A 12,320-nucleotide genomic window follows, 5' to 3' on the forward strand; every position below is an offset into this window, starting at 1 on the left:
ATTTTGTTACAGATTCTGTTGTGTTCGTTGACGGAAATCTTACCTTAGCAATTTTAATTAAATATTGATTACAGAAATATATATGTAATGGTATATTTTGTAAATTATTTTTAACAAATGAAACAAAATATTTAATTATTTATTATACTTACGAATTTTAAATGAATGTAAGTTATGGATTTAGATTAAAATGAACAGGCACAACTTTTGAATTATATCTGACACAAAAGTCAAGTTATATTTCATTAATTACATTTTCATTTTGCATACGGAAGTAAAATCAAGAGTTTTTTTGTGTGTGCTTTAATTGCTTTATAAATTTTACTTAATTTTTTATTCTATTATAATTACTAAATAAATATGAATAAGTATTTTTTCATGTAATTGATATTATAATTGCTTGGGTGAAACAATAAATGCCTATCAAACTTCTTTCTATAAAGGATTAAAATCAATGACGGTTTTAGACATATACGACCTGATTTTTGCTTAGGGTTTAACGCTTTTAGACCCTCATACATCCATAAATATATATTTGTTTACGTATGAGGCCCTAATGCTTGATATTCTATATAATCTTAGATATTATTAAGTATCAAATTTAGAATAATTGACTGAGTGGAAATCAGTACTTACTAACAAGTACTGTACATAAGATCATGTGCAATGTGATACGAACTTTATATAAACTTATATAAAGGGGCTTCGTAAGTATAGGCTTTCCTCTCACAATCTAAAACCATTATTTGTTCGAATTCTCTTTACTGTTTATTCAATAGCATTTTCGTAATTTTAATCATAAACCAGCTACAGAAGATAAAAACCTATTTATCAATATAAAAATAGCTCTTGTTTGAATGTAAGTACAGATTATAATTTCATTTTTTCTATTAGTATTTAAAATAGCCTATATAAAACTATTAGCAGTGTAATGTAAATATAGACTATTTACATTTTCATTTTTACACACGTATATTAAAAAAAGGACTTCCATAATACCACTAATAGTAAATAGATGATCCTTGTAAGATACGAAAACAAATTAAGCTACAGTGATAAACAGTGACTAAATCTAAATGAGTTAGATCGAATATTTAGAAATTCGATTATATAAATAAATATAAATTACTTTCTTAATTTATTTATGTGTCCTTTGAGTCTAGAACTCCAGACTAGTATCATTTACATTATCGTGACCCGATAATGTAGATGTACATTCAAAAATAAGCAGATTCTATATCAAAAAGTGATGATCGAAGATATTGATTACGTTATATATTTTATTGGTTAAGCCAAAATTTAAACTTTTTAATATTTTTATACAATATTTAGGGGCTAATATTCTAGATGAAAGAGAAATCTAACTATTTCCTTAACGTTTAGTGCCTCTTCTTTTTTTATTTAACCTAAACTATTTATATTCAACGAATTCAAAGTTTCGATTAAATAGATTAAATAAATAATTAATGTTTACATTGAAATTTTTCAAATTATTATCTGGCTATCATTATAATTTTCAATAAAGTAAACAAATTTGGCCGATAGTAAATTGAATATTATGTACTTAACTGTAAACTTTGTCTATTAAAAATGTATTACAACGAGCATCTTTAGTGTTTTTTCGGCTCATAAAATCTTCTTTAAATTCAAGAAAGTTAACTATTTAACTAAAAAATAAAGCATAAGAAAGTTAACTTTATATAAATATTTTTAAAAAATTCACGTAGTGAATTCTTAAGTAATTTCATAACTTATTAGTCAGACGGGAAATAAACGCTTGACAGTAGTTAATTTACTATCTTTCGTTTTTTATTATTATTTATAATCTCTATATTTTTTCCTTTCTATTTTAAATAAATTTAAGATACAGCTATAGAAAGTTATTGCAAAAATTAAAATTTATCAAAATTGTATTGTTAGACCATAAAATTTTCGAAATATGGAAAAGAATTATGGATATGATGCTTTTAAAGCAATTGCGATCAACAGATGAGTATCCTCTTAGAATAAATCTGATTTGAGTTGTAAAATGAGATAGTTCTCTAGAGCTTTCTGCGATTTCCACTATTGACAAAAGTGTGCTTTCTTCTTACTCCAGATGCTATCTAATCCAACGTGTTCACTGAATAAATATCGATCAAAAAGTAACGAGATGTCCATCTCTACATTTTCTCGGCCATCATTTTATCGTAGAATTTATGTTATCGTTTAGATTTAACATTAAAGTATATAGTTCCTTTCTTTTTTACTTTTTAAATTCATATGACAATGATTTACTTCCCTTTTTTACGAAGAAAGAAAGCAACATGTTATTTTTTATATTCAGTCCAGATAAAAGTCTCATTTTTCACCTGAATGTTTGAAAAGAATTTTTAACGAATATTATTCTGGTGCTTATAGTGTGGCACTTTATACGTTCGTTATCTATTTGTAACCCAAAAATTTAAATATCTTACATTAAAAAAAAAAAAAACTTGTAAAATACGTTGTAAAATTTCAAAGATTCTTATTTAGTTTTCTCTCTTTTTTTAATGTTTGCCACGTGACTATTAATAACGTAAACGATAGGAAAAATTAGCAGTTATAGTGATTACACGAACAGATTTAATAATAAACTGTAATCTTTGAAATTCTGTGTGTAGCGAGTGATCGTTCTCGTATTTAACATATCCATCAACCCATCAAGTCATAACTGGTTTCCGAATTTAGTCACATTTCCTACCAAGATAACTTTTGCGAATTTTTTGAAAAATTGGCATGATTGCTATTTTTAAATCCCTGAGGGACGGAGTATAGAAATGTGGCTGCATCCTTTCGTAAAAATCGATTTTTTGTGCCAAATTTAGTACACTGTAAATCGGTTGAATGTATCATCAAAAAAACTCTTCACATATAAACATATGGTTTTACATATATAGCCTCAATATATTCGAAATATAGGCCATTATCTATGAATCTTATAAATAATAAGTTTTTTTTAATAAACTTCTATTCAATTTATAAAGTAATTTTAAACCGAAAACAAGAAGTAAGATTAGTTTAACGTACGTACATTTTATATTTAGTATTTGAAAATTGTTATTTACAAGATCTCAACTTTTCCATTCAAAATTTTATCTGCATGAAACTTTTCTGATACAAGAAATGCTATTAATGTTTTATGTTTTTTGCAGAAGAGATATTTTTCTTAAAAAAAAAGAACAGGGAGAGAACTTTCGACACGTGTTGTTGTCACTCTCGTTGACGAAGAAAAGTTAAAAATAGTGTTCAAAAACAAGGTGGAAAAGGAGGAGAAAAGCTTGTTTGCCAAATGTCTGCTACTATCCTGAAATTCTTCGTGTTTCGTATCCTGTTTTAGGAAAACTTTCAACGAAAATCGATAAGAATTGCTTCTTGTTTTTATTTTTTTATATTTTTACAAGCATACAATGTTTCGAAAAATATAAATAATGTATTTTTATATTATAAATTTTATACGTTACATCTTAATAAAAAAATTATGTTTAAAAAAAACAGGTATAATTAATAAAATTTTAACCATAAAAATTTCGTTATAAGAATTTCAAATAAAATTTTAAAACCAACTGTAAAAATACATAAAGCCAAATTCTTCCAGAATTTATTTATAGAAAAATATATTAAAAGTGTAACATTACATTTGGCTTCTTATTATTAATTAAATTTATTTAAATTAGTTACGCATGTGAAAAAATTTGTGTAATAGTAATTAGCTATTGACGTCATATAGCGTGTGATGAATGAGTGTAATCTGTTACTATAATAGCACGTACTGTATGGTAGACTAACTTTTGAAAGCAAGGATAGAAAAATATGCAAAAAATTCGCAATTTTTTATATATACATAATAGGAGAAATTGAATTACATAAGCTTTATCATATATCAGAGAAAATTAAGTTAAATTAAATTAAAATTATACTCTAATATCAAGCTTTTTTTAAATTAAAAAGTCTACAAACTTGCTATTATAGATACTAGTGTAGTTAAACACCTGTACTGAATAATGATTTAGTCAAATAATAAAATATTTACAAGTGAAGAATTCTGAAATGAATATCAGAACTTTGATTAAATATTTACAGATGAATATTCGAGTCAAGTTTTAGCCTAATACCGTAACATTTTTTGAATTTTAAATATTTATTTACAAAAAAATAATTTATTTATTTCGGGGAGTGACTTAAAACACAACACAACACGTGAGTCCACTTTTCCAAAAATAAAAATAAGTATATAATACAACTATCTTTGGTGTGTAGAATCAATCACGAATAAAAAATAATAATAATTTATTAAAAATTGATTTAAGTAGTTTACTCCCCTACTCGAGGAGAAAGTTTTAATAGTAATGAGAAATTGACAATGAACCATACATTATTCACGTAACATCAAACAAATCTATTGAAGGATAAAAATGACATTTAAAAGTTGTATAAAAATCCTTATAAAAAAAATAAGAGCGGAATTATTGAACCACGAACTAAACACAATATGTCTTTATTTCATTAGTTGATTCAGAATTGCCTTTAGAATAATTAAACGGAAACTATGTTACTGTTTAAAGAGGTATTATATTTTACTCTCACATAAAACGCACGTAATGATGTACAAGGTTTTATGAGTCATCAAAATTTTCAAGGATAATTTGAATTATTGTTTTATATTTTGCGTTTTTATTTATAACCGGATCTGTATTAATTACAAATTCATATAAGCTACTTGTAGAGTACAAAACATTTTTTAAAATATACTCATTAAATGTTTAAATTGTTAATTGAGTGATTAAATATTGCCTTATAATAATATCAATATTAATTATTATTATCTACTATTGTAGATTTATTTAAAACTTTCAATTTGAATAATTAAGAAATTCGTGTAATTTTTAATTAAACCACTTCGTAATTTTATGTATAACATTTTGTCGTAGACTACTGTTTAATTTTTTTTAATAATCATTGTATATATTGTCTCTCTCTATATATATGAATTAACTTCATGTATCAATAAATAGGCGTAATAATGTACAAGGTTTCATGGCAGATTTAAATATAGTAATTGTTACAAATACACACTAGACAGCATACGTTCTAGAAAATGGGCTCTTTATTAACTTTTTTGATTCCTGGACCCTTCTCGGAATAACGTTTTAAAATGAATAAAATAAAATTACAAAAGAAACCAGTTAACTTATATAGAAATAAATTTATTAAAATAAAAATAAATACATAATTGTGTTTCTTAACACAACAATTTCACTCAATAATACAAAATTAAGATAATAAGTTGATTTCCAAGCCCTTCCAAGCCTCCGACTCTTGAAAACTTTCTACGGAGATCCATGGACCCATGGTTAAGAACCATTGTTCTAGTGTTCTCGATTCCATTTATCAAAAATGTTTACGTAAGTAACTTACGTAATGGAAGGATTAAATGAATCCGATCGACAAAATGTAATTAGCAGATTTTATATTAAAATCTCGTCACTGGAAAATATACAGTTAAGCATTTAGCTGCAATGGGAGTTCCACGGCGTACATCGTTCAGCATCATTTCAAAAGTAGAGCAAGGGAAACCTACAGAAAACAAACGGGAAGTGAGGAAAATGACTGAAAAGAAAGAAACCAATTGGAGGAAGAAGCCTTGGGAAAAGTTTGACAAACTCTTAGAAAATTGGGAAGAAAGTTCAGTTTGAAATTTCACACGGACATGTTCGCCGGATTCTAAAAAAATGCCAAATGATTTGGTTTGGTTTATTTCTTTACGACAACGCGACACATGGGCGATCTGACGAGGGGTAATGCCTCCTAGGAGGCATTTCTAAGAGAAATTGGCGCCTATTTAGATGTTACAAAGATAAAGAAAACCCGGAAAACTTCACGTAGCAAGACCGAACCCACGACAGTGTTCAGTGGTTGAACTTAAAGTGACTCTCAAGAAGCGAAAGTCTGCTCTGAAATATACGTCGAAGCAACTTGCTACTGAAAACCCTTCTGCAGAAGCTGCATGATGGAGTCTTAAAGGCGTGGTTAGGGACGATGAGTCCTTTTTCACTTTAGACTTAAGTAAATGTGCTAGTAACAATCATTATTTCAGCAAAGAAGGATTAGATGTGGATCCTGAAGTCAAATTCAAACGACACTCAAAGTTTCGTCGACGTTTTCAGTTTGACTGGCAATCAGTCTAAAGAGACGTTCACATCATGGCTCTCTATCACGAAAGAAGTGTATGGCAACAAATGATCCAGAAGAGGTTAAAAATATTACCCTGACCAAGGATTTGTCTTCTTGGCCAGACATGACCATCACCCATTATGCTTACGATATAGTTGCCAAGTTGGACCATTACATAATTTGATACATTTCCCATGAGCCAACGTTTCAAACGTTACAAAACTGAGATCGATTGAGAGATTTTGGTACTAACTGAAGCAAAAAGCTTATGAAAATGATTAGGAAGCTGGATCGGAGAAAGAGTTAGAAGACGAAATCAAGGCCAAGCTTTGCCACTTCAAAGCTGACCACTTCCGGAGGTTAATGGATCTGAAGTTTGAATTTTAAACAACTTTTAAATTTGTGCAAATTTTTAGTAGACAAAACCTTTATTATACAGAATTTTAAATTAGATTATTTTTTTATCTCAAAGAGAAAATAATACAATTTGTAAAGACTTTTAAAAAATTTAAATAATTTCTTACTTTTAAATTTTTAATTTTTATTCTTATATATTGTTAAATGTCATCATAAATTTATTTTAGTAAAGCAAAATACTATTTGTACTGCTACATTAGAAGTAATATTAAATTCTAACAGTATAAAAAATAAATTAAATTAAAAGAAAATATAGTCGTAGGGAATGACTTTTTCATTGCATTTTCTATTTAAGTAATTAATTTGAATACCTCAAGGAATATTTTAGTATAATTTCTAACAATGAATTATAAAATTTAAATATTTTATAATACATTATTTTTAAAATAACACTAAAATTATTATTTTTTTTTAAATAGTTGAATTTGATTCGAAATCAGATGAGCTCATCTAATGCCAGAAGGGATTTGGATTTTCGAAAATCTGAAATAGACTTCTTAATAACCTTCTGCCGTATCAGTTATTTTTTAACTAACAATTTTTCAAATAGAATATTTTATATAAAATTATATAACTTTACAAATAATAAAAGATATTTATCTCTCATTATTTGGTTCATACTTAAGAATATACTAATTAAAAACTTCACGTAATAAACATGTTCCAAGTAAATATTGTTTCAATAAAATAGTAAAAATATGGATATTTGGATGGAATTTTTATACAGTTTTTCTTACAAAACATTGTTTAATATTCTGTGTAGATGGGTTTATATCGTAAAAATGTTCTGATATCTTAAAGGTAGAATATGAGTCTGATATATAAATACGTTTTTTATATCAAAGGATAAAAAGTTTAAATATTGGCTAAATAAAACTGACATATCTTCATTCAATTTACGTTTTTATTAGGTGTGAAAACCAAAAGATAAAATCAAAGACCATCAAAAGTGATTCTTATACCGTTGTCATTAATACGTTATCAATCATATTTGACCTTTATGGCTCCTTGCCAATTCCGCAACTGGAAAAGAATAGAAAAATAAAAAGGAAAAAAAAAAAATGGTAGAGAAAGAGAAAAACAAAGACAAGAATTCTTTCATCAATCACTGGATATAAAGATGTCTCTGGTGTTTTAACAATCGAGGTGAACACATTGGCCAATCAAGTCATCTGTTCAGCCTCTGGTAATTTGTATCACGGTCTACTTATCAACATTTTTTTCCTATACTAACACTATCATAGATATAAAAAAATTATATATACAATATCTATATAGAAATATTCATATCCCTTTTCATTTCAATGCAAAAATATGCTTTCGTTTAGTGTTTTTAATATCCATTTCAATTCTGATATATGCAAATTAATGACTTTAGTGTAACTCGTAATTGTAATATTATTATCTCTGCATTAATTATAGTATTATTGTTAACTGTAGCAATTATTAAATGATACGGTAATTAATGTTATGACGTAACAATGTAAAGTAATTATTAATTGGAGAATATTCCTTATGTTAAAAAATTTATTACGTAGTAACGTTTTTAAAAGAAATCTTAGCTAATGAATTTTTATTACGTTTTATAAGTTATATAGACGTCATGAATGTTTAGTATCGCAAAAGTGATTAATGTTTATGATGTCGAATAAATTTATAGATAAGGTAATAAAGACTTATATCCATGCAGCGAAGCGATGTTCAAATAAATAAATTAAAATTTTTTAAAGGTTATAATAATTGTTTTTAATATTTTATTATTTGTTATCTTTTAGTTTTAATTTACGTTTTGGAGAATTTTCAACGCTTAAAACTGATGACTTCGTTATATCAAAACGTCATCGGTGTATGACGTCAATGAAGCAGACTGGCAACGATGATGCTAACGAATTACATCATTCGGGAGAATTGCCAGTTACCAACACTTTGAAATATTACGTCATCTAGGGTAACTCTGATAGAAGATTTTCATTAAAATTTGATTATTTTTTTCTTACTCTAACAGGCGATAGATAATATGTAGAGTATGTCTTTGTCACGACAACGAATGAAAAAATGTCGCGAGAGTTGACTTAGCACGAAATTGGGCAGATCCAACAATTTATCATTCATTAAAAAGTCTGGTGTGGCTTTAACTAACTTGTAAATTAAATTATAGTCTACCAAGATATAATTTTTAATATAATAAATTGAAAAGTGAAAAAAAAAGTTCATAAGCAATTATTCTTAACTATCCTATGTAAAATTTAATATACGCTATCACAACGTGTCAAAAAAATTAATTAATTAATTTTTTAAATAAATTTCGATATGTATTAAAATAATATTTTGATGTAATCATTTATTAATGATAATATGAACTAAATTTCCTTACTCGTTTAACAAAATTTTTAAATTATTTTTTTTAAATTGTAAAATATTTTTATGCTAAAACTTAAATTAATATGCATTAACTGTTACTTAAAAAAATTAATTTGTAAGAATTTAGTAAAAGAAATGTTTAGTTAAATGTTAATTTAATTTTTATTTTCATTATCAAACAGAAAAAATTTGAGATGGAAGAAGGAGTTTTTCTGTCATCAGAACAGCAATGATCCGTGAAGATTATACTGTTGTGTTTCTGCAAGGATCTATAGATTTAAGTTAATGAGAATTTTTTGTGGAAAGAATATTATAAAGTGAAAAATAATATTTTAACAATGTTTAAGCGTATGTTAACTAATATTATGCTTTAATATATTTTAAAGTAGTCGACTTTTTTAAAAAATGATTTCTTCACTTTAGGCTATTCTAAAAGAAGATCTGGTTTAACAACGTGTTCTACTCTATGACGACAATAGATATCGCTAAAAGTTCCAACGACCTAATCAAGAAGCTTAACTAATCGATTTGTCTCAGGTGAGCTTCTGAGAAATTGAGTTGCCTTTTGACCATCTATTATCGTTACCATAAGGCTGTAAGAAGAATACCATTCAGTTCAGATCAGATACATCAGTTTTAGGTCTATTATTTTCTAATTTCTTAATCCATAGTAATTACTTCCCCCCTCTTTCTACATAAGCACAGTTATATTATCTATAATAATTTTCTGTTTCTTAATATCTTAAATAAAACTTTCTCAAATATAAGTTAAATTAATGAGTTTCACGAAAGAAATTTGTTTTAAATTTCGAGTTTTTAATGTGATAAAATTATACGTGTTTTTTTTATCATAATTTTATTAATAATTCATTTCATTATATATATAAAGAGATGTAACTTTATTACTCTTGGTGTTTATATACAGTGAAATATCGAAAACACGCAACAATGCAACAATTTCTAATTGACTAATGAAGCATCTGAGCACCTATTTTGAGAATAATTGTATTAAAATTTCTTCTTATATGCTCGAAACGTGTCAGCTTCAAGAAGGTTAATATCCGTTTAATAATTAGTATTAAGATGATTTGTTCAGTGTTTTTCGTTTTGTAATGTTTTCTGTATCGTATTAAAATGTACGTCATTATATGTCATAAGAAGCTCTTCGTATTCTTTCTTAAACTGCGCTCTGCATATGCTTCTTAACGCCCAGCCCAGCCATCTATAGACACCACATATAATATATATAAATTTATGTGTATGTATGTCCAAACCCAGAGATTTGATAGGTGACAAATCCGAGATTTATCATCATCATTCAAGAATTTCCATTACTGAGATTATATTGAAGAAAATGTAGAATAATAAAAGTAAATGTATTATTTCTAGCTAAAAAAAAAAAAAAAAACGTTTATAAAAAATCTTTTATCCATAATTTAATAATTGTTAGCCTTATAGGAATTAAGTTTCTTTAGTCATTAAAAATTTAATTTTCTTAAACATTTAATTTTTTACTAGATAAATAAACGGTTACAATTATTTAACATTAATTAAATAAAATTATTAAAATTAAATAGTTTTTATTAAAGTATAATTAGTTTTTGTCACATTTCTGAAACAAAAATTCATAATTAACTATTTCATAAAAGAAATGAAAAACAATACAAAAAAACTGTAAAAAATAAAAAAGAAACATCTCAATAATAAATATATTTAATTAGAAATTAAATATATTTTTTTATTACTCGAATTGTTCGTTTAATTAATATTAAAATTTAAGATTTATTTTAGATTCAACCATTAAATAACGAAAGGAACGTTTATAGTTTTGTAATTTAAAACTAATCAAATTTAAAATAGTTTAAAAAACTGAAATTTATCAGTAATAAAGCTAAAAATAAAATGCAATCGTTCTTCCATGAAATTAATTTATCTTAGTCTAATAAAAACTAATTTGTATTATAATTTATGGAAAATTTTTCTTATTTTTCATAAATTTAAAACCGATTTATTACTATTAGCCTATTATTAATAATAATTTTATGCCCAAAAAGTAATAGACTAGTGATTTATAGGATCGCGTATTATTTATTTATTTTTATTATTAAATTTAAATAACAGCAGAATGATGTAGAAAGATCATTCAAGTAAACATTATATTATGATCCAGGTTGTTTATATACTGTATCTCTAGCCTCTAGCTTGAACAAACTATAACATAACTTATTAAGTTATTATAGCATACATATATATATTTATATCTAACATACAGCTATAATTTTTATAGATTTTTTTTTTAATCGAAGTTTTATATTTATAGGAGCAAAAATTTTATTAATAAATAAAATTCTTGTTCCTATAAATGAACGTATTGGCAGCATTTTGGCAGTTTTATTATCCTAAATCTGAGACATGGAAATTTTTTTGTAGAAAACTTTTTAAAGTTTTTCATATGGATAGTTTTTTTCTCCTTTGAAAATGCATATGTAATTTATTCCATATTTCTGTCTGTTGGAATCTTATTTCAGAAACTATTGAAACAAAAAATTGAATAAATTCATTTATTTTGTTTTTCAAGAACAAATTTAACTACGCGTCATGTAAAAATAAAATTAAAATTAAAAAATTTCAAATTCAATTATTTTAATTTGAATATTCATTTATTAATATCCGTATTTACAAAAATAATAATAATAAAGCATGCGAAATACGGATCCTTTTGTTAGTGACTCTCTTGACCTTATTTTAATAAGGATGTGAAGTAACTGAAATTTCAGTTTATGACAATAATAAAAAAAATCGTTTCCAAATGCTTCATAGCAATAGCTATAAAAATTATTTTGAATGGGCAAAGTCGGAATTTTGAATAGAGATGATAAGTTTTCCTTTGTAGTAATGGAACAATGACAGCTATTTCGACGTTTTTTTTAAACTCATTTCTACAGAATTAAATGCAATTAAAATGATATATTCTTATTGATGTAAGTACGTTTTTTCGAATTAATTAAATTATATAACCTGTATAATTAATGTAAAAATAGCATTCTTAGTTCTACTATGTAGATATTGTTCAGTCGATTCCTAAGTTGGAAACAAGTAGAAACGTTATTGCAAGTTCTCTCTGGATAGAATGTATTTTAAGCATTCTTAAGGGTATAAGGGAAAGAACTGTTTCAATTATTTTATCTTCCATTTCTTAGAAAAAAAAGTTTTACAGGAGCTCAGCTGATCGTACGTCTCTTGTGCCTCATCGATCAACTAAATAGGCTTCTGGTTTATACTCAACATTCTGTAATTCGGTCTCATAATTATCTTTTTATGAACTGAAATAATTCTTATGTTATATAATA

General features: G+C 25.8%; 1 protein-coding gene across 1 annotated transcript in view; it reads left to right on the top strand.

The window, feature by feature from the left end:
• The first annotated feature begins 9,473 nt into the window (after positions 1-9,473).
• Positions 9,474-12,320, top strand: part of LOC136972389 (suppressor of lurcher protein 1-like) — a 93,474-nt gene continuing 90,627 nt past the window's right edge. The window contains exon 1 of the mRNA XM_067266968.1: positions 9,474-9,507. The gene's annotated coding sequence lies outside the window, so the exon portion shown is untranslated. The remainder of the gene's footprint in view (positions 9,508-12,320) is intronic.

Source organism: Centruroides vittatus, unplaced genomic scaffold, assembly GCF_030686945.1.
Source record: "Centruroides vittatus isolate TY-2023 unplaced genomic scaffold, ASM3068694v2 contig_290, whole genome shotgun sequence".
In the NCBI taxonomy this organism is placed as follows: Eukaryota; Metazoa; Arthropoda; class Arachnida; order Scorpiones; family Buthidae; genus Centruroides; species Centruroides vittatus.